Source organism: Rhamphochromis longiceps, linkage group LG2, assembly GCF_057381845.1.
Source record: "Rhamphochromis longiceps isolate RC_006_pf linkage group LG2, R_longiceps_female_GT1.1, whole genome shotgun sequence".
NCBI lineage: Eukaryota > Metazoa > Chordata > Actinopteri > Cichliformes > Cichlidae > Rhamphochromis > Rhamphochromis longiceps.
The window spans coordinates 41,226,877-41,247,954 of record NC_140558.1 but is presented as its reverse complement, the minus strand read 5'-3'; the positions used below and the strand labels follow the sequence as shown (position 1 = coordinate 41,247,954).

Here is a 21,078-nt window from a genome sequence, read left to right as displayed (position 1 = left end):
AATTGTTACATATATGTATATGCTGTATATGAAGTGCTTTCATGAGCAAATGTCAAACATTATGATTTTTTTCTAAAAAATCTAATTTTGAAGCACTGACTAACTTTCTCTTCGTGATCCACGTAGGCCTGACATTTGACACTTCCCGGCAGTGTTGCCGTTATGATGCATGCAAATGAAAGTTGAGCAGAAAAAACACAGCAAACAAAAATGGCTTATTCTTTTATGGTTTATTATATTTTCATATTGATTTTATTGTGGTCTCTTATTTTCTTGCACATATTCCTGATATTGCATTTCCCTAAATGTGTCAGCTCCAGTTGTTTTTAAATGTGCTGCATGAATAATATGTGGGAGTTTTTATTATTTGATTTGACTTTACACAGCTGACCAACCACAGCAAAAAGCTGGACTTACAGCGTGAAAAGGCTCAAACAACTCCTTCAAGAGTGAGACTCTTATTAATGTGCATGCACAAATATGGTTCAGTGGTTAGGTCTCCTGCAGACGCGATCAACAACGGACTGAACTGACAAGTTGTCATACTTGAAAACAAAAGTTCAGACTTTTTTAATTAAACTTGTTTTTGTAAAACACAAAGTTTGTTTGTCTGCTCAACTTACCGGTAATGCTTTGTTTCTTGTAAAAGTAACCATTTGTCAGCAGGGTGCCTTACAGAGTAAAAAAGCTGTGGTACAATGGAAATATTCCAAAAATAGCGGTTTTGAAATATGTCTGTGGCAAAGCTGTGATAGAAATATATAGTAGAGCAGTAGGTCCATCATAGCTTTAAGAGGGAAACAGATTTAGCTATATGACAAAGGTTTAATGTGACATGTATTCAGCTTTAACCCAAAATGCATACTGAAATGGATAATTCTTAGTGGGGGGTTTCTATGTTAGTCTTTTTATAGTCAAAGTCACAAATATTTCAGTGAAATAACTTCCTCATTTTCGTGCAATATTGCTTCATCAAGGCTCAGAGCAGCACAATTTTTTTTTTCATTTGTCAATGGATAAAAGTACAATACCTGGGAGAATTTAGATCATCTGGAGTATACCACATCCTTTACTGTCAAACCTGAAGGTAACATTGCAGAATGATGTGTTGAAAGGCTGTGCAAGACCTTGGCATAAATTACTTTAACTTTTGTCTTTATTCTGCAACTTCACAGGACGGAAACAAGGCAACACTACAAGGCAACATGAATGTCTGATATATTTACTCGAGCTGTATCGTCCATCTCCTGGTTTTTCACCTACCAGAGAGACAGATACACAAGTTTGAGAGCAAAGAAAAAAACAGACAAGACAAATACAAGGCTATTGAGTGACAGCACAAGTAGAGCAAGTAGCCCCATAAAAGAGCTGGCATATGAAGAGGTTTAAACATGTCTAGCAATACATGACAGGTGGTCCATGATGAGTATTTAGTGAGTGGTTGAACTGCGTCTCCATAGTCACATAATGCATGTGATAGACAGCTTCATACATTTAACAGACATCTTCATCAATAAGCACTGTGCAGGGGGTTGCAATGTAATGGATCTGTTTTCCACATAATGGGTGGTCTGCAATCGATCTACCAGAAAAAGAAATGGCATCTTTTTCACAGGAAAACTTCCAAGTCACTGAAGTTTCACAGATAAAGCCTCAGTGCAAAGTTTCCCTTTTACACAAGAGATTACTCACTTTATGGCTAGCGTGCCATTCTGTACCTGCGTGCTATCATTCACTCGGACCACAGAGCACAATGCAGATAAAGTAACAGACCTCTAGAAGTCGTGACAATAAGTGGAAAACTGGTGTTGTCACCCCGGTAACCTAGAAAATGGAACTTCCTGAGATGTGTCAAGACAGGATTTATTTTTGTGCCTTGAGCTACACTAACAGTGTGTGAAATGAAAATAGCAATATCAAATCAAACGCTTGTTGGTAGCTTGTTTATTTTTCTTCTTAAAGGTATTTGGTTTTATGTATACTTTATAGGTAAAGATTTCAAAATTACCTGTATTAACACACAAAGATAAAGTTAGGGGAGCTGCTGTAGCCAATACTGACAGAGGTTGGAAAAAAGAGTGAGTGGCACTTCGTGAGCCCAGAAGGTAACAGCAGCACACATGATCACACACAATTGTTAATCAGCTGAGTCAGACATGTCAGGGACTGTCATGTGTCATCAGACTTGATGGAGAAACTCAGCACACTGCCCTGACACAAAAGTTACTAGATGATGCAAAAAACGTGTCAAATCACTACAGGGCCCATCAAAGAGCAGCAGTCCATTCATCTCAATAGTCCATCATCATCATTCAAGACAGAGTTATACACCACGAGATATGTAGCTGCACTCAGCTGTGTTCTGTATTAAGCCCGTCTAAATCAAGGTCGTAGTGTTTTCTTGTTGTTGTTTTTAAGTGGACTTTCTTTTTCCTGGTTGATTGGAGCTTTGGCTAATGGTGTGCAGAAGTGACAAGAGGAGAAGATCATTAATAGCAAGATGAGAGCAGGCAACAGACATAACTGTAATAGATTCAGAGTCTATAAGTACAAATAATTAGTAGACACTCATGGCCGTTTTTGACTCTTGACTCATTTAAGTGCCTTAAATACATCAAGCTAAAATCCCTCAGAGGAAATCTTGAAGGATGAAGCGATGATTCAGTAAGATTCAATAAGGAATATTTTACTCTTTTCAAACAGTCTGCTACAGTTTATATGGAAACCTGTTATTAATATTAACATTAAGACATTAAGACTTCCCTCCCCATCTCCAGCTGCCTCCCTCTTCCCGCTCCTCCACAACCACCCACACATGCAGGGCCTTGGAGTGGGGGTATGTCACCAGGGTGCAGAGGAGGCTACCCCCCCCGTCCCCTTCTGGCTGCCTCTGCCTCAATTTTATCCCACAACTTAGACATTCACATTATTCACACTCTCATTACACATACATATAGGATCTTGGGGGTGGGCACAATCACAGAGTCCAAATCACCATCAGGGGGTACACCTCACCCCTGGCATCGTTGCCCACCTCTCAATTTTAAATACACTTAGTCATTGAGGGCTAGCAGGAGGGACTATGCGCTTACCTGCTGCTCCTTGGCAGGTAGCTCCATGCCCTCCTGGGTTTTAATTGCACCTTAGAACACATATGCATCAACACTACAATGAGCGGGTGGAGGGAGGTTTGGAGTCTTCTCCCACCCCCATTCTCTGCGACCTGCTGGAGCGGGGGGGCTAGTAGGAGGAGTTGGCCGTCCGACTGCGGTCTGGGGTGTGGGGCCTCCCTGCTGCTGCGGAGTCGGGGTGGTCTGCCTCTCCCCACCGCAGGGAAAAGGGTAACACCACCTGGGTCTGGGTGCAATTCCCCCCTCCAGGGGCAAGGGTACCTAGACCCGGTTTGTAGAGTACGCTTGGGGAGTGTGATTGTGTGTACAGCGTCTCTTTATGTCTGTCTCCACGTTGGTTGAGTGTGGAGTGAGTGCATATGAGAGCATGAGGGTGGGAATGGATGTTTGTGTCTGTGTGTGCCTGTATGTCTGTGTCTATATGTCAGGTTGGGTATCAGACGCCACCTCTCTGGGGACACCTCAGGCCCTCCAAGGTTTGGAGGCCTATCTCCACCCACCACCACTTCCCCTGCCGGTGGCGGACTCCCTCAGGTGTCGGTGTGTTGGTGGTTCTTTGTGTCTGGGGGTGGGCGTCCGGGTACACACCGGCTCACTCCTTGGCGGCCGCTTGTCGGGGCCTGGGGCTCGCTCGGGCCCCTTTGGAGGTGGGGTGCCCCCGGCCTCTCGGCCTGGGGCTCGGTCACTCAGGCACAGCTGGGGGCCGGCGGAGCTCACGGGCGCGTCACTGCAACTCCCCCTGACTTCTGCTCCGCGGCTGCTGGGCGAGCCCTCATCTGGGACTCTCCTCAGCTCTTTCCGGGACAGTGGCGCGGCTGCCCCTCTGTTGGTCTTCCATGGTCTCTTGTGTTCTGGGGGCCTCTGGATGTCTGGAGTTTTGATCTCCTCCATACCCGCTTCACACCCTGGAGGACGGGGCTGTGGCCCCCCCACACTCCCTAGCAGATCATTACATGGAGAAACCTTTGGAATGCAAGCATGCTGATCCACACAGGTATGCACACATGGGTATTCACAGACGCGGACTAAAGCTTTCTTGGCTGCTGCCTCAAAGCACACTGTGCGCTGTCTATCTTGCGTGCTGCACAATATCGTTTATTATTTAGTAAATATTGATATCTATGACTAGCTAGTTTATTGTGATGGTGCTTTGTTTTCTCTATTATTATGTTGCTCTTTGTTGTTTGCTGTCTCCTCTGTTTGTTTTTTTTGTTTGTTTGTTTTTTTTTCTCCATACAGGTGACCCAGGAGTTCTTTTTTTTTTTTTCTCTCTCTTCCCCCCCCTTCTCACCGTCTCTTCTCCCCTTTGGTTTTCTTTCTTTCTCTCCCCCTCTTTCTCTCATTCATTCCCCCTGTCCTATTTATTAAAATAAAAAAAAAAAATGACAAAGGATGAACTGAAGCTCTGCCATCACGTAATGTCGCATACTGCTGTTTCTGATGTCATTTAAAAAAAAAAAAAAGAAAAAAAAAAAAAAGACTGAGGCTAATAACCACATGGTGAGAAATGAATGCATCACATGAAGAGAAACAGACATAATGTGGTAATTATCTTTGTTACTGTACAAATAATTTGAGAATAGGGCTTTCAATATCTTTTTAGTTCATACGGTCATATTGGATGTGATACAACCACAGGTTGCTAGGGGAAAATGTGTTTCTACAGTAGCTGGCTTTTGCTGGAAGAAATGGAAAGAAATGCAAAGAAGGTGCTGCACCAAAAACCTCCTAGCGATTGCGTTGGTTGCTAGAAGGTTGCTACAGTTGCCTGTAATATTTATTAATATTTGTCTGCAAATATTCTCCAGTTACTATCTTGGCTGTAGTAGAAAAAAAAATGAAAGTGCAACACAAACTGGAAATGGAGAGGGTTCACTTTCAAAGTAAAAGTTGCATCTCAGCAGTACATCCAATATGTTTCAAAAGGTGCAGCTTTTACTTTGAAGAAGAACAGTCTTCATTTCTGAGTTGGGTTGCAATTTTTATATTTTTTACTACATCTCAAAGAGCGGCTGGTAGTGTTTGTAGAAAAGTATGTCACTTCCATTTAAACTACGACTGCAGTAATATGCTGTTTTTCTGACTGATCTGTAGACCTGCATGGCTGGGCCTTTAATAATCACTTTCCTTGTAACTACTCACAACCTCTAGCAACTATCTGCAACTCCTATTCCAGCAAATGTCTTGTCGAGCTTCTGCCATCATCCTTAATTCAACTGAAATGGTGCGTATTTTTTTAGAAACAAGAAGTCAGGAGGTTCGTGACTACACGCCGCACTCTCAAACACTACCGGATTTATACTAGACTTCAGAACTTGAATAATTTGTGAAATTGCTGTCATGCCCATAATTTGCGTGGTAAAAATTAACTACTATATTTGGTTAACACCTTTGATACTGTGATAGCAGTGCAAATTGGTATGCTAGTAAATTGGGGTCTTCTTTGTTTGCCGCTCATTCCTCCTGTATCTTCACTTTAGGATTTTGTAGACCTGCTTTATAGCTGCTAAACTAAAGGCAGCATTTTATGGCATTTTGGGTGCAAATATAGATAGCTGATTCTACTTGACAACATTCACCGGAAAGGGAAAACTCACAAGCAAAATTATGGCTGATTTTACTCTATAATAACACATATGAAAGTTCAGTGCTGGAGATAAAAAAACAACAACAAAAAAAACAAGCACCTACAATATAACAACATCGATTTTCATTTTTATGTACTTTCATGCTTCCTAAGAAGGCAGCAAATACTGTGAAATGCATTTTTCAAACTATTTGGAAAAACAGAACAGCAATAACACAGGCCATTCACATACAACATAGAAAACAGGACAAGAGAATTGATGAACAGAATAGGCGGGGGTGTGGTGGTGGGAATGATTTTAGTGCAAACCAAAAAAAATGTAATTATATACAATGATTTTAACTCAATTTGTACAGTTTTAAACACGGTTGCTCTGTCTGTGCTTTGGGAATGTGGGAATTTATCTCTAAGTCATCTTTTGATGTGTTATAATTGTTCCATATCGTTATGGAAAAGCACTTTTGAGCATTTTGAGAATTAATTCCCTCCAGTTTTGAGAAATATATACATCAAAGCTGCCTTATTGTTTTTTTTAATGTATATATTTATTTCATTTTGTCCACAATGAATTATGTGGACATAATTTAGCACAACACTGATTTGTTTGTTTAGGATGACGTTTTTATATTTTACATCCGTATGTTTCTGCTGGTTGTTCCATCAACCTGCCTAGGGACTACACATGAAAATTAGGCTTTTCTGCTAAATCTGATGCACTTATGACATCATGTATAAACAGAAAAAAATCTGTAAAATCTCTCAATGACAAATAAAGCCATGGCTGGGCACTGATGCTACAGGACATGTTGTGTGAAATGTGTAGATGCAGGAGGCATCTGGGAAAGATGAGTTATAAAAAAGCTCCTTGATAAAGGCTTTAAAAAATAACCGTCTAATCATCCATTGTAGTGAGCTCAGATTAAAACAGGCATCTTTCCTGGAGGAAAAATAAAACCATTAACACAATTTGGGGGTATTTTTACAAGTCTTAAATTGATGCAACTACAGCAACCATACAATGACCTGCAATATTCATAACCCATACAATATTAACGGACCTTTCTAAAAGACAGGACGTGTTGCCCGTTAAATTAACCACAGATAATTGTACAGTCTTACACAGAGGAGGTGGATGATGTCAGAGAGATCATAAGATGGCGCCGGTGAGGTTGGCTGCCGTCACGACTGCTCCGACCACTTTTTCTTTGTCTTTGTTTTTTAAGTTAGTTTTCAGCGTTTCTAAATCGGCAAAATCACCACCATTGGGTACATTAGGTATGACAGTGACACTCTTGTTTCTATTGGTTTACAATGTACTCACAATTCGAAGTTTTTAACTCCGGATCCGAGCTGGCCGAGTGAGATCTCGAGGGAGAACAAAGGGAAGCGGCGGCGGCCTAGAGGGAAGCGAGCCGGCGTCAGGAACAGGCTGAGAGCTCGTGCACACCGCACACCTCTGCCTAGCATCCTGCTCGCCAACGTCCAGTCACTGGAGAACAAGCTTGATGACCTCAGGGCCAGGATAAAGTTCCAGAGAGACATTCGGGACTGCAATCTCCTCTGCTTCACCGAGACATGGCTGAACCCAGCGGTGCCGGACCACGCCATCCAGCCGGCCGAGTTCTTCTCGGTTCACCGCATGGACAGGACACGGGACTCGGGGAAGTCAAGGGGAGGCGGCGTGTGTTTAATGGTGAACAACAACTGGTGCAACAGTGCGAACGTTGTTCCTCTCACACGCTCCTGCACACCAAATCTGGAACTACTGTCCATCATGTGTCGTCCTTTTTATCTACCTCGGGAATTTACATCGGTCATTGTAAGTGCCGTTTATATTCCACCACAAGCGGACACGGTCACCGCCTTATGCGAGCTGCATGCGGCACTCACACAGCACCAGACACAACACCGGGACGCTGCGCTTATTGTGACGGGGGACTTTAATAGCGCCAACCTCAAACGCGCAGCGCCGAACTTTTATCAACACATCACCTGCCCCACCAGGGGTGAAAGGACACTGGACCACTGCTACACTACGGTCAAGGACGGCTACAAGGCACAATCCCGCCCCCCGTTTGGCAAATCTGATCACGCCGCCATCTTCCTCATGCCAAAATACAAACAAAGGCTAAAACAGGAAGTTCCGGTTCAGAGGAAGGTCGCGCGCTGGACGGATCAATCGGTGGCCGCGTTACAGGACGCACTCGATGACGCAGACTGGGGCATGTTCAGAAACAGCTCCGACGATGACGTCAACGTGTTTACGGAAGCGGTTGTGGGATTCATCGGGAAACTAGCGGATGATACCGTGGAGACAAAGACTATCACAACGTTTCCCAACCAGAAGCCGTGGGTGGATAAAACCATCCGCGACGCTCTGAGATCCCGCACCGCTGCCTACAACACGGGACTCAAGACGGGGGACATGGACCCGTACAAAGCCGCGTCATATAACGTGCGGAGGGCGGTGAAAGAGGCGAAGCAGCGCTACGGGAGGAAACTAGAGTCACAACTCCAACAGAGTGACTCTAGGAGCCTGTGGCGGGGACTAAGGACAATAACGGACTATAAAGCACCAACAACCGGTATGACGAACGCGGCCGTGACTCTGGCAGACGAGCTGAACACTTTCTATGCTCGCTTCGAGGCTGCAGCTAAGGACTCCAACAATGCTAGTGTTAGTGGCGCTAACGGCTGCAGACAGGAAGATACTGCCAGCACCGGAAACGTGCTCGTCATCTCCGAGCATGAAGTAAGGAGAGCCTTCAAGAGAGTGAACACCAGGAAAGCAGCAGGACCAGACGGCATCCCAGGTCGTATCCTAAGAGACTGCGCATACCAGCTAGCTCCTGTGTTCACTGAGATATTCAACATCTCTTTATCTCAGAGTCCATCATTGTTCCTGTCCCGAAGAAACCCCACCCTGCTTCTCTCAATGACTATCGCCCTGTAGCCCTCACCTCAGTAGTGATGAAGTGCTTTGAACGCCTGGTCAGAGACTTCATCATTTCTTCACTACCAGACACACTGGACCCACTACAGTTCGCTTACCGTCCAAATCGTTCCACAGACGATGCCATCTCTCATCTCCTCCACACATCACTCACTCACTTGGACACTAGAAGGGGGAATTATGTTAAAATGCTCTTCATAGACTACAGCTCTGCATTTAACACCATAATTCCCTCCACACTCACCACCAAGCTGGAGCATCTGGGACTCAGCTCATCTATGTGTCAGTGGATCTCCAACTTCCTAACTGGCAGACCACAGGCAGTAAGGATGGGCGGACATGTCTCAGCCTCCACCACTCTCAGCACTGGAGCCCCCCAGGGGTGTGTTCTGAGCCCCCTGCTGTACTCTTTGTACACATATGACTGTGTGGCCACTACCAGCTCCACCACCATCATCAAGTTTGCTGACGACACCGTCGTGGTGGGCCTGATCTCTGATAACAACGAGACGGCCTACCTGAAGGAGATTAGGAATCTGGAGAACTGGTGCCAGAGGAACAACCTCCTTCTAAACGTCAGTAAGACAAAGGAGCTGATAGTGGACTTCAGCACTAAGCAGGAGAGGACCTACCAGACCCCCGTCATCAACGAGTGCCCAGTGGAGAGAGTGGACAGCTTCAAATACCTCGGAGTTCACATCACGCAGGACCTGTCATGGTCCTGTCACATCAACACCGTGGTGGAAAAGGCCCGACAGCGTCTCTACCACCTCAGACGCTTGAGAGACTTCCAACTGCCCTCCAAGGTGCTCAGGAACTTTTACTCGTGCACCATAGAGAGCATCCTGGCGGGAAACATCTTAACCTGGTTCGGGAACAGCACCATGCAGGACAGACGAGCTCTACAGAGGGTTGTGCGGTCAGCTGAGCGCACCATCCGCTCCGAGCTCCCTGACCTGCACTCAATCTACAGCAGGCGGTGCTGGACCAAGGCCAGGAAGATGGTGAAGGACCTCAGCCATCCCAACAACAGACTGTTCTCTCTGCTGAGGTCAGGAAAGCGATTCCGCTCCCTGAAGACCAACACAGAGAGACTGAGGAGGAGCTTCTTCCCGCAGGCGATACGGTCTCTCAATCACACCACCACACAGTACTGACCCACACATATGGTTCTTACACACACACTGGACTTTCTGGACATTGTTTTTGCACAACACTGGTCACTATATTCTTCATTTCCAGTTAATACTTGTACAGCTGCTGTTATTGTGTATATATTTATTTATATTTAGATTTCTTCATACATTCTTATATAGTTCTATTTTGTTGTACAGTTATTTTATTTTCAACTTTAATTTATATATTTTATCTTATTCTTTCCCAGTTAAATTTACCCTTCATTCTAATTTGTGTTGTACAGTTATTTCATTTTTAACCTTAATTTATATTTTATTCCTTCCTAGTTAAATTTACCCTTTTTAATTTTTCATATTTATTTCCTATCTTATTCATAGCCTTTTCCTTTTTTGTTTTCTTTAGGTCACGAGCAGTTGTCCAAGCATTTCACTACATATCGTACTGTGTATGACTGTACGTGACAAATAAAAATTTGAATTTGAATTTGAATTTGAGTAGGACAAATCGTCTTGTATAACACATTTAGAAACACTAAATTAAAACCTGTTTATGTAGGAAAACATACATCGGTCAGTTTTAATTAAAACTTTATATAGTCAGGGTTAAATTAAAATTCAAAATGATCACCTCTACCTTTCTTTGTTATTAATTAATATTTACTAAATAATTAAAAGGTTATATGGACTGAACGTATATAGCACTAAAAGCTTCTGCATTACTCTGATTTATGTACCATTACACGTGTGTCATTAATTATAAATACTTTATATTTAATCTTCTTAACTAATCAAGCTGGTAGGGAGAGAAAATTATGGGGTGTTTATCTTATAAAACCTAGGTGTTGAATATAGCTCTGTGTACAATATGGTCATTACAGCAGAAAAACAGTGGAAGGAGATCACAAGACAAATTGAAGAGGGAGAGATCCTCCAGTTCTTATTTTAGAAGAAGTTAATTCTTTCACATTGAGAAGTTCGTCAAGCAGATGATTACATTTTCTCCAGCAGAGTGGATATCTCCTGTTCAGAAGGGTCAAGGAGAGACAGTGACAAAGGCAGCTGAGACGAGCATCAAGGAATAAGCGGAGTGTCTTTCAATAAACAAAGCAGACTTCTAAAACATCAATAGGAGAAGACATCAGTAGGGAAAACACTGCAGTTTCTTAGTGCTTTAGACAAAATGTGTTGAAGAATGGCTATTATCTGATCGGACAACAGCTGTACAACAATTTCTAAAAGAATACGGGCTTTGAGTTGGAGTGTGGTCATACATACACCAAAAAGTGGTAGTACAGTACAGAGGAAATGAAAATATGCTGGCTTATATCCATCAGAGCAGCACACAGCAATAATGAGAGGGGTGGAGAGAGAAAAGTCAAGCCATGGGCCAAGAGCCAGCTGCCAAATAACAATAAAAAGCACTTGTGTGTGATAGATCAAGCTGTGAGAGGAAGATGAAGGGCATGCAGGGGTCAGAGAAATAGAAATCCTCTGTGATCTCCTCCATCTCTCACAAGGACCGTCTGGCGTTAGAAGAGACACTGAGAGGAGACAGATGGCAAAGAGGAAAGTTAGGAGATAGACAGAAAATGGGGATAGATAGACAAAAATATTAGAAAAACAAGAGTGAATAAAGGACTGGATAGGTGGGGAGACGACAAGCCTATGAGCACAGAGCTCAGCTCCATCAACCCTATGATATAGGGATACAAGAAACCCAGGAAAAAGAAGACAGAAAACAACTAAACATCACATCTGGAGTTTGTGCTTTATGCCCACAATTTTACAGCTCATAATAGTTTTATTCGATGTCTGCATTACTGTGTCTCACTGTTCTTATTTTCATCATATTTTATGTCTCCACCTGTTTGCCCATCCATCCATCCATTCATCCTCTGCTGTTCATCCAAGTCAGGGTTGCGGAGTGCCTGGAGCCTATCTGGGCTGCCATAGGGAGAGAGGCCTGGTTTTTAGGGCCTAGGATTAGTTTTATCCAACTTGTGTCGCATTTCTTAGTTTTGCCTATTTTGTGCCCTCCTTGGAAATTAAAAAAAGTAATCGCTCCATCAAGCTAGAGAATCTTACCAGACATCTGACCTCTGGAGCTTCTGAGACACATGGGTCAACCAATTGTAAGAGGGCCTGGGGGATAGTGGGAAGGGATGGGGGTTAGTCCGAGTGGGGAGACTCTGTGGTTTAGGTGTGAACTGGGCCTTTCTCACATTTATCACAGTCAGGTGAGTCACTGAGTGAACCTGACCAGCCCGTCCTCCCTCCTCTTTACTGATTCCTAAAGATGATGGAATATCAGAAACCTCTGGGACTTTCTAAGAGAACAGTGTAGGATGATTACTAGAGAAAAGATACAGAGGAATACATGAGGGAATGTATTTCACACTAACACACCAATACTTTGAACTGTTGCGCTTGTCTGCTGAAGCTTGCTGGCTGTCACATCTATCTGGGAATCAATTAAAGAACAGATTTACCAAATCTTATGAAAGTGTGACGACTGATGAGTATTTAAAAATCTTTCTGCTTCTCCGTGTGTCTTCTCCGTTATGGATCAATACCTCTTTTATGCTGTCTATAATTGAAATGCAGGGAGGCTGAGGTGATTTACTTGGCTTTAATTTCCTTGTTCGTCATGAATACTAATACAAGCCCAAGGGCATCAGATCTCCATTTATCTCTAAATGCATACAAACATACATACCCCCTCTCTATTACCGGTAGCTTAAAAATGCTCATTTATAAATGTCTGTACAAATTTAGAAATATGAAAAGGGAAAACAGATATGGTTAGACATTTCAGAATTAAGAATATATCACTCAAGGGTTTTTTTATTCAAGCTTTTACTTTAAAATAAATGATCGGGTCTAAGACATAACAATAGAGCAAAAGCCTTCCTTATATATTGCTGGACTTCAAAATTAAATATTAAATAATTACTTAATCTCTTTAGAAAGGTTTAGCTGTTTTACAAGTAACTACTTTGGCATCTGTCCTTTCCTCTTTCCCCTGCAATTACAGTCGTGAAAAGTTGACCACAAAAAGATCATTAAACTCAATCATTACGCATAATTATCCACAGTTTATAACAGTTCACTACTTAATGGTAAGTATTGTCACCTCACAGTAAAAGGGTTATGGTTTTTAATTTTCTGGTCAGCTGTGGTCTTTCTGGCTTCCCTGCACTGGCTCAATTTAATTGAATTCACTTGTATTTATATAAAATCAGTTCACAGCAACAGTCACCCCGATGTGTTTTATACTGTAAAAACCCTACAATATTAAAAAGAAACCCCAACAATCAGACCCATGAGAAACCACTTAACCACAGTGGGAACAAAAAACTCCCTTTTAACAGGAAGAAAATCTCCAGCAGAACCAGAGAGGGAGCCAGAATTTAATATTTACTAATGACTGAATACAGTAGTGGTGTATAAACACACATGGAGTGAAAAGAGGTAAGTGAGGAAGAAAAGCTCAGTGCATTATGGGAAGCGCCCAGCAACCAGAGCCTGCTGTGCTCAACTAAGGGATGGTTGAGGGTCACCTGATCCAGCCCTAACTACACGCTTTATTCAAAAAGAAAGCTGTCATGGTCCTGGGTCGTTGACCCAGCGTTTTGTGTTTTGTGACTATTTCCCTCTGTTCTAGTTATTCTGTGTCCTCCCCCCTTGTGTCCGGTTCGGGTTCTAGATTTCCTGTTTTGTTCTGAAAGTCTGTGTCTGTTGTCATTGTGTTCAGCTTGTGTCCTCCAGTCATCATGTGTATTCAGATCAGCTGTTCTTCCCTCCTGTGTGCGATTACCCGATTACCTTGTGTGTGTGTGTATATATAGTGGGTGTCGGTCTGTGTTCGTTGTTGGCTCGTCTGTGTTTCTTGGTATCCTGGTCCTTGGTCTGCGTCTCTCTGCTCCGCTCTCCGTTTTGTAAGATTTCAGGTTTGCTCTTTAGTTTCTCCCAGTTTAGGTTTGTCATTACTCATGCTTCATTGCCTGTTTTTGCCACTGCCACCGTGTAAATAAACTTCACTCGTATCATCAGTTTGCTGCATTTTGGGTCCTCCTTTTCCTCCACTCCACACGGCTCACTCCGCCAGCCGTGACAAAAGCTGAGAGAGTGTCTGGGCTCTACCTTCCTTTCTTCTTTGAAACTCTGGAAACCAGAAGTAAGCCTGCAGTCTTAAAGTGAAGTGCTCTGCTAGGATAAAAAGGTACCACAATGTCTTTAAGATACGAATAACTCTGATTATTCAAGATTTTGTATGTGACAAGACACATTCTGGATTCAGCTCTGAATAAACAGAGCTAAAATGGGACAAATATGGTCTTTCTTTATAATCCCAGTTAGTGCTCTCGCTTCACTGTTCTGGATCAGCCGGAGGCTTTTCAGACAACTACTGAGATGAGTTGTTTAAAATATCCTGAACTTTTCTATCAGTAAGCGCTGCTGTTTTTACCGCTGTTAGCCAGTGCAGTGAAACTTACTTTGTACTGGATCTAACGTTCTTGAATAAACTCTCATATGATGTGACAATATAATCTGTTTATCAGGAAAGCGTCATCTCTGAGCCTCAGATTAGCCAACATAACATTAGCTTATAACCAGTTGTTGTGGTTTAGACGGCTCATTGTCAGCTGTCTGAAGATGGTGCGGTTGCTTGTCTAATCTGCTAAGAAAGAGCAATTATAACAAAATAGGGAATAAACATATTTGTGCACATTTTTGACTGTTAGTACCCTGGCTTCAGTTCAAGACAAGAGACATGAGACTTGAGGTGAGGAGGAAGAGGATGATATTTTAATATGTCAGTCGCATCATCTCTGTCCTTTACTTTCCCACTTCTTTGGTTACATTGACCCCTTCCTGGACAATAAAACACAAAGGTTTAATCCTAAGAATGTTTGAAAATCTAGCTTCAAAGTCTTAGAGGGGCTTAGCCCCAAGTCATAATGTCATGCGTACAGTGACTTACATTTAATATAAAAGGAATCTACTACTTCAAAATGTAGTCAGCTCTTTTCATATTTGCAAACCTCAGTGAATATGATCTTCAGAATATCCATTGAGATTTTTAAGTGTGTTGCTGGAAAGCACCCATGAAATTCATGTCACCTTTTTAAATAAAAAATATCAATTGTTTTTCCAGCTAACTTCACCATCTGCCCGTTTACTCGCCTGGTTTTACAGAATTAACAAACCAATAAAAGGCACAAACTGATCCGTAATAATTTTGTTCAGTATTCAAACTGAATACAAGCTGCTGCTGGTCTTCGACATGTAGCATCCTTTTGAGTTCCTGCCAACTGGAACTGGAGCTGTACTGTGAATACACACTGAAGCCCAATTCGACTAGAATAGCAATAGAAAAATATAACAACCTAAAATAATAAAGTAACTCCTTTGCTGGTAACCAGCAATGTGCCAGCAGACTAATGGCTCAGGAAGCCAAAATTAGCTGGTAGTCTTGAGTGATTACGGCTAAATCAGCTACTTTGTTGACATTATTTAGAGAACAAATGAAAATATGCAGACACTTTGCAAATCACAGCAACATCCTTGCTTCGATCAGAACAGTTTGCATGTTTGCTATGTTTCAGTTCAACTGTGCTTTAAATCTACATCACTGATGAAATTACCTCTTTATTCAATAAAATACATTATTACTACTACTAATACTACCATAGTTATTTTTAGGGGTGATGTAGCCAGTCGCCAGCCACACAAAATGTGATTTGGCAGAACAACAATGTCATCTCAATCATTGTGTTCAAGATATTGGAGCAGTATGGAAGCTACTGGAAAGTAGTTCCTATTCCTATATATTTTTAATGGATAAATTCCAAGTTTACCAGAACACACAGGTTGACATGTATATTTAGTCCAATATTATTTTTGTTTAATTTACAAACGCAAAACAAAAATGACTGACTGTACCTTTAAGTAAAATATAAGATCCTTGTATTCATTATGTGAGTGCAGATCAAACAAATTCAAACAATCTGTCTTCATTAATGCCTGAAGGTGGCTAAGAAATATGTAGGTTTCTACTTAAGACGCAGAAAATGCTCTAACCACTTCCAATTTCTTCAGGCACCTGTACACTTTACCCTCGGAGAAAGGTAAAATTACAGAGGGAAAGAGGGGGAAGTGATGGCAGCATGGTAAAGTATGGAGGAAAGAGCAAAAGCAGTGAAGGACCTTGTTAAAAGCCCCTCTGTGACAGCCAAGGAAAGGCTGCAGCTCAGAGTCATTACATGTCGCTGAAGCTGTGGAGAGTGACTGAAAAAGAGAGTTGTATGGACCGAAGAGGGGTTTCAGAGGTTGGTACCACGCAACAAGCAGAAGGGTGCAAGTATGGAAAAAGAAAAAAATGGAGATCAAATAGCAGGTAAGCGAAAGAAGAAATGAAGGAGAAGAAATCAGAAATTAAACTAAACTGTGTTGTTTGACCTGCACTTATTGATCTTCATGAGGATACTGGAATTTTTTATCATTTGGTTATTTGATAAGTAGAGTTTAAGCAATATAAAACAACAAAAATTAGGCTAAAGCTATACAGGAAGGTATACAGTAGTATCTATAGTGTCATCAAGGTTTCTGTAATTTATATGTAATTAATAATAATATGTATTTTACTGTATTTATTTATTAAGGATTTCTCTGTTAGAGTTTGTATTGTTGATTGTCATTTATGCTTAGAAATATTTAACCATAGATGCTTAGAGGTGTATAATCAATTGTGTAGTGATAAGTTGTGTGATCTTTAACAGGCTACAGAGGCTTGGTGTGTATTCCACACTAGAATGCACACCTATATCCTGGGAGCATGGGAAAGTTCGTACCTTGTCTTAATTGTTTTATGGTAGGATTAACGTAGCTACGTCTGTTCTAGTCTAAGTGCTTTTCTGTTTAGATGAACTGCTGGACTTCCTCACCGGGGGGGGGGTCTAGTCTACCCTCTTCCTGACCAAGGATGTTTGACCCTTTGATCAGCAACACACACACACACACACACACACACACACACACACACACACAGGCAAGGTACTCTTTGTTTGTATGTAGACGTCGTATGTTAATGAACCTATGCATATTCATGTAACCTCAATAAAAGGACAGTGGTACGGGAGGACGGACGAGAGCGACTGGGGTCAAGCGAAGGGACGGCGCTCTGTCCGGTCTCTCCCGTGCACGAGTAACATGAAGAACTTTGCCTATTTGTGTCTTGCTTAGCAGTGTAATTATATTGTCTTCAACGTTCCAGCGGATGGGTTCAAGCTACAAACCTATCATTAATTGGTCCTTCGAGCCGGAGCCCTGGAATCGCATTCACCGAGGGGAGGAGAGGCACGCTGAAAGACTGACGTCAGCCAGGAAGTTCCTGTGGATTCGCGGTCTGTCTTTTCTCCTCGATGAATGACGGTCGGCGGGATTCGGGCTGATATTACACTCTAAGCAATGCCAAGTAAGTTTAAAGAGGCCGACTCTATAACCGTGTCGTTGTGCAGTCTCCGCCACTGTGTGAGGCGTTGAGAAGTTCGCTACTTTGTGGAGCGATACCCGGGTTCCTTGCTACTTTGTGGAGCAAGAGGTTCCTCGCTACTTTGTGTGGCGAGAGGTGAGTTCTCCGCCACTTTGTGGGGCGTTGAGAAGTTCCGCGGGGTCCAGAGTGTGCTGGACGATAGGCCTATTTTGTGTTGTTTTTGTTGTCGTCGTCGTCGTTGTTGTTGTTGTGTGGGTGTGTGCGGAGCAGAACATGTGGTCTGTGACACCGACTGTTGTTGTTATCATGGGTTTCTAAGCAACCAAGAGTGAGTCGGAGGGAGACAGACGTTTGTGCTGGACTTTGCTCCTGGCAGCACAAAGTATTTATGTAAAAAAGAGAGGGAGCGACGGCTCCACAGCTGCGCGGTCACGCGGGTTTCACGCGGACCTGAGCCGTGCGGTTAATCGCAGGCTTATAAATGGAAGAGATTAAGATGTTAAGAAGTTTTCAGAAAACACACCAGCCTTGAAGAGCGTGTGGAGAAGGCCAGCCCACATCAGCAGCTATGCTCTGGTGGGTGGCTGTCCCCCCACCCCTTGCTGACACAAAACGTTAACTCTTCAGCCTGTGTGCCAGACCATAGACGTAATTGAGGTGGATAGTTGTTAAAAGTAATCTACATTACGCTTGTGGTTGCTCAAATTCAGTACAATGACATGTAAGGTGAAGTGATATAGATAAATATTTAAACTAATGAAGTGCATAGAGGCACTTGACCTGTGTGAAAGACTGTCGTCTTATTATGAACCATTGTTGAGATATACAGCACACCTGTGAAAACAACTAATATGCTGAACCCTGTATGAAACATCTAAAAGTACATGATGGAGAAGCTGTGTTGAATATGAAAGTGTAAGACTTTGCCGCTGTGGGCAGAGCAACTACTGTGTGATGTTGCGTTGCGGGTTTTTTTTTTTCTTCTGAGCTGATGAGCAAGCTACACATTATCAGATCAAGAGCTGTCTGAGAACTACTCAAAGAGAGGGAAACAGAGCTATGAGTGTGCACCGTTCCCGTGAGCAGTTTTCCTGCACCTTGACTCGTGTGTGTAGCATCAGCATCATGTGTTTGTTTATTTGTTTTGTTGGGTTAATAATAATTAAATAAACTGGTGATCATATTTATGGATCACCATGGCACATATCATCAGTCATGTGATTTATTTACGCAGATCACAAAGTGAGTGTGAATGTGTCTGACATCACAGTGTTTTTGTGCACTGTGCAAAAGTAATTGCCTTTGATTGTGAGTGACAGCGGTGATTTTGCAGGTCGCCAGCTATTGTAAAAAAAAAAAAAAAAAAGAGTGAATAAGAGGGAGAATTTATATTGTAGGAAAAAAATAATCATAGGAAAAAGGTTTTGTGTTGATCAACCAAAAAAAAAACTATAATTTCATTTTCTGCTTTTAAGAAAGGATTGTTCACAAAAACAGAGAGAGAGAGAGAGAGAGAGAGAGATGTGTGTTGGTTAAGCAGTGATGATAATAATGAACATGTCTTAGTTTGTCACTTTCAGGTGAAAAGCAGACCTGAATCAATTTTCCACATGCAGCGGTCGGAAGAAAGTTATAGTTTAACATCATTGGAAACATGCAGGCCAAGTTTCTGACTGACTTATTTACAGCGCCATGTGTCTCTCAACCTCACAAGCAAGTGCTCACTCCTCCCTGAGGAATGCAGCTCCAAAGAGCAATAACATGGCAGATAAAGACAGCAGCAAGTCCTGAGCAAAGAGTCCCAGCAAAGCAGCAGCAATGTGGACAAACAGCATCAAAGAAGAAGAGCAAACCCATCATCCTGACTGATCGGATGAATGGCACTGTGTTTACAACAAGCTGAAACTTCACTGTGCATGTGAAGAAAACGTCTGAGGAGAACTGAACAGTTGGAGTTTGACATTTGCCACCTGTGGAGTAAAATGGCAAGAAGAGACAGTGGAACACAGGACAAAGCTGAAGGAGAACTGCCGGCTGTGGACTGTTAAAGTGGGAGAGGACAAAAGAGTGAGAGGACAACAGAGTGAGAAGACTAGGTGAGAACACATAGGAATTATTTAATGTGGGAAATCAAAATTTGGGTTAGCAAACCTGGGGAAAAGAAAACTGACTGCTTAAGTTGGAAAATTGAGACGGAGTCTGAAACATTGCGAAAATAGAAACATATACAAAATCACACACACACACAAGCAGAACATGCATTAACCCTACTAACACTTCCAAACACAAAATGACTCATGAAGACTCATAGCACATTAGTTAAGAAATGATCAAATAGCAGAGAAGTGTGTAGGAAAGGCAGAGAACATGCTCTGCTGGAGATGCAGCTCCACAGACATGCATTAAACCTGCCTAATAACACAAACACACATGCAATGAAAATTAGCTTGTTATCTTTCATCAGTGTTAAAATAGTGTCAATTTAGCAGACACTTGTTATCAAATGCTGAATTTATCCAATGCAAAAAAAAAAAAAAAAAAAAAAATGACTCTCTAAGTTGCAGGACAACAGTTTAACTTTTGTGGGAAAAAAGATTCTGGTTTGACCGACCAGTGATCAGACAATAAATTTAGTTGTTAATATAGTAAATTGGGAGAAGCTTCCTGCTTGATTGATGCAGCACAAGTTTACTACTAAATTTACTGTATGAGGGAAATTCTCTTTTAGTGATAACATTTTGAACATGCATTTCTGTCGTCCTGTCATCCTAGTGGGTTAATAGCTGATATGCAAATTAGTTGATCGGTTTCAGATTAATGAAAGGTGACTGAATTCTAGCACGAGTGAATGAGATGTGTTGGAGTTGTTGTGTGTTGAGTGGAGACTCTAAAACACTGAGTTTCCTGCTTTGATGTGCGAGTGAATCCTGTATTTAGATACACAACTCTGAATACGTCAGAACAGACTTTTTTTGTGAAGTGCATGACAGCATGTCACATGTTTTATGATGAATGGAAAAGGAAAATTGAATAAAATAGATCTGTGGCCTAAATGAGTGAAGAGCACAGACCTGGTAATTAAACTCATAGCTAATAAGACATTAGGGTTATGTTGTGTGTTGTGCAGCTGATGGTTGACTTGGAGTGAATCTAGCTGATGATTTTTCTTTTGTTGTGAAGTTGAGCCTGCCGATTAGTATGATGGTATGATGAACCATGCTAATGGTATGATTTACCCTCCTGAGATGAGGAGTTTGTGTCATGACTTAACAAGGCCTTTTTATTTTGATACTTTCACAGTGCACTGAAAGTTTTGTTTGATAATCTCTGTTCTTTAAGCAGATCTGCACGTCGGGAATTAAAAGCGCTACACGTCGTCGAGAAAATTGTGCCAAGTGAGTTCTCCACATTTAAATGGACTCTGGAGAAAGCCACTTATTTGGGACAATTATTAAATGACAGTCCCAGTCCAAAAGGATTCAGCGATGTAATCCAAACTAAAGTTCTTCTTTTTCTTTTTGAAATGACGTCATTTTGCTGAGAGTGGAAACTAAATGCGACGATAGGTTCCACTATCAGCAAAGAAAGAAAGAATGAATGCATGAATGAGTGAGTGAAAGGAAAACAAACTGACTGACTGGTAAAAGCTGACAAAAGCTGACAAGACTTTACTGATGTAACACGACTGTGTGAAGTTGACCCCCGCCTGGCAGGGGTGCAGATGAGTCTGTGTGTGCTTCCCTTTACAGGAGCAGAAAGATGACAGCAACACTCGA

The 21,078-nt window shown here is 42.1% G+C and overlaps 1 pseudogene across 1 annotated transcript in view; it reads left to right on the top strand.

Moving 5' to 3' along the window:
• Positions 1 to 20,837, top strand: part of LOC146677979 (histone H1 pseudogene) — a 148,832-nt pseudogene extending 127,995 nt beyond the window's left edge. Inside the window, exon 2 of the transcript XR_014914689.1 lies at positions 19,328 to 20,837. The product of XR_014914689.1 is annotated as a histone H1 pseudogene, transcript variant X2 (transcript). The remainder of the gene's footprint in view (positions 1 to 19,327) is intronic.
• The last annotated feature ends 241 nt before the right edge of the window (positions 20,838 to 21,078 follow it).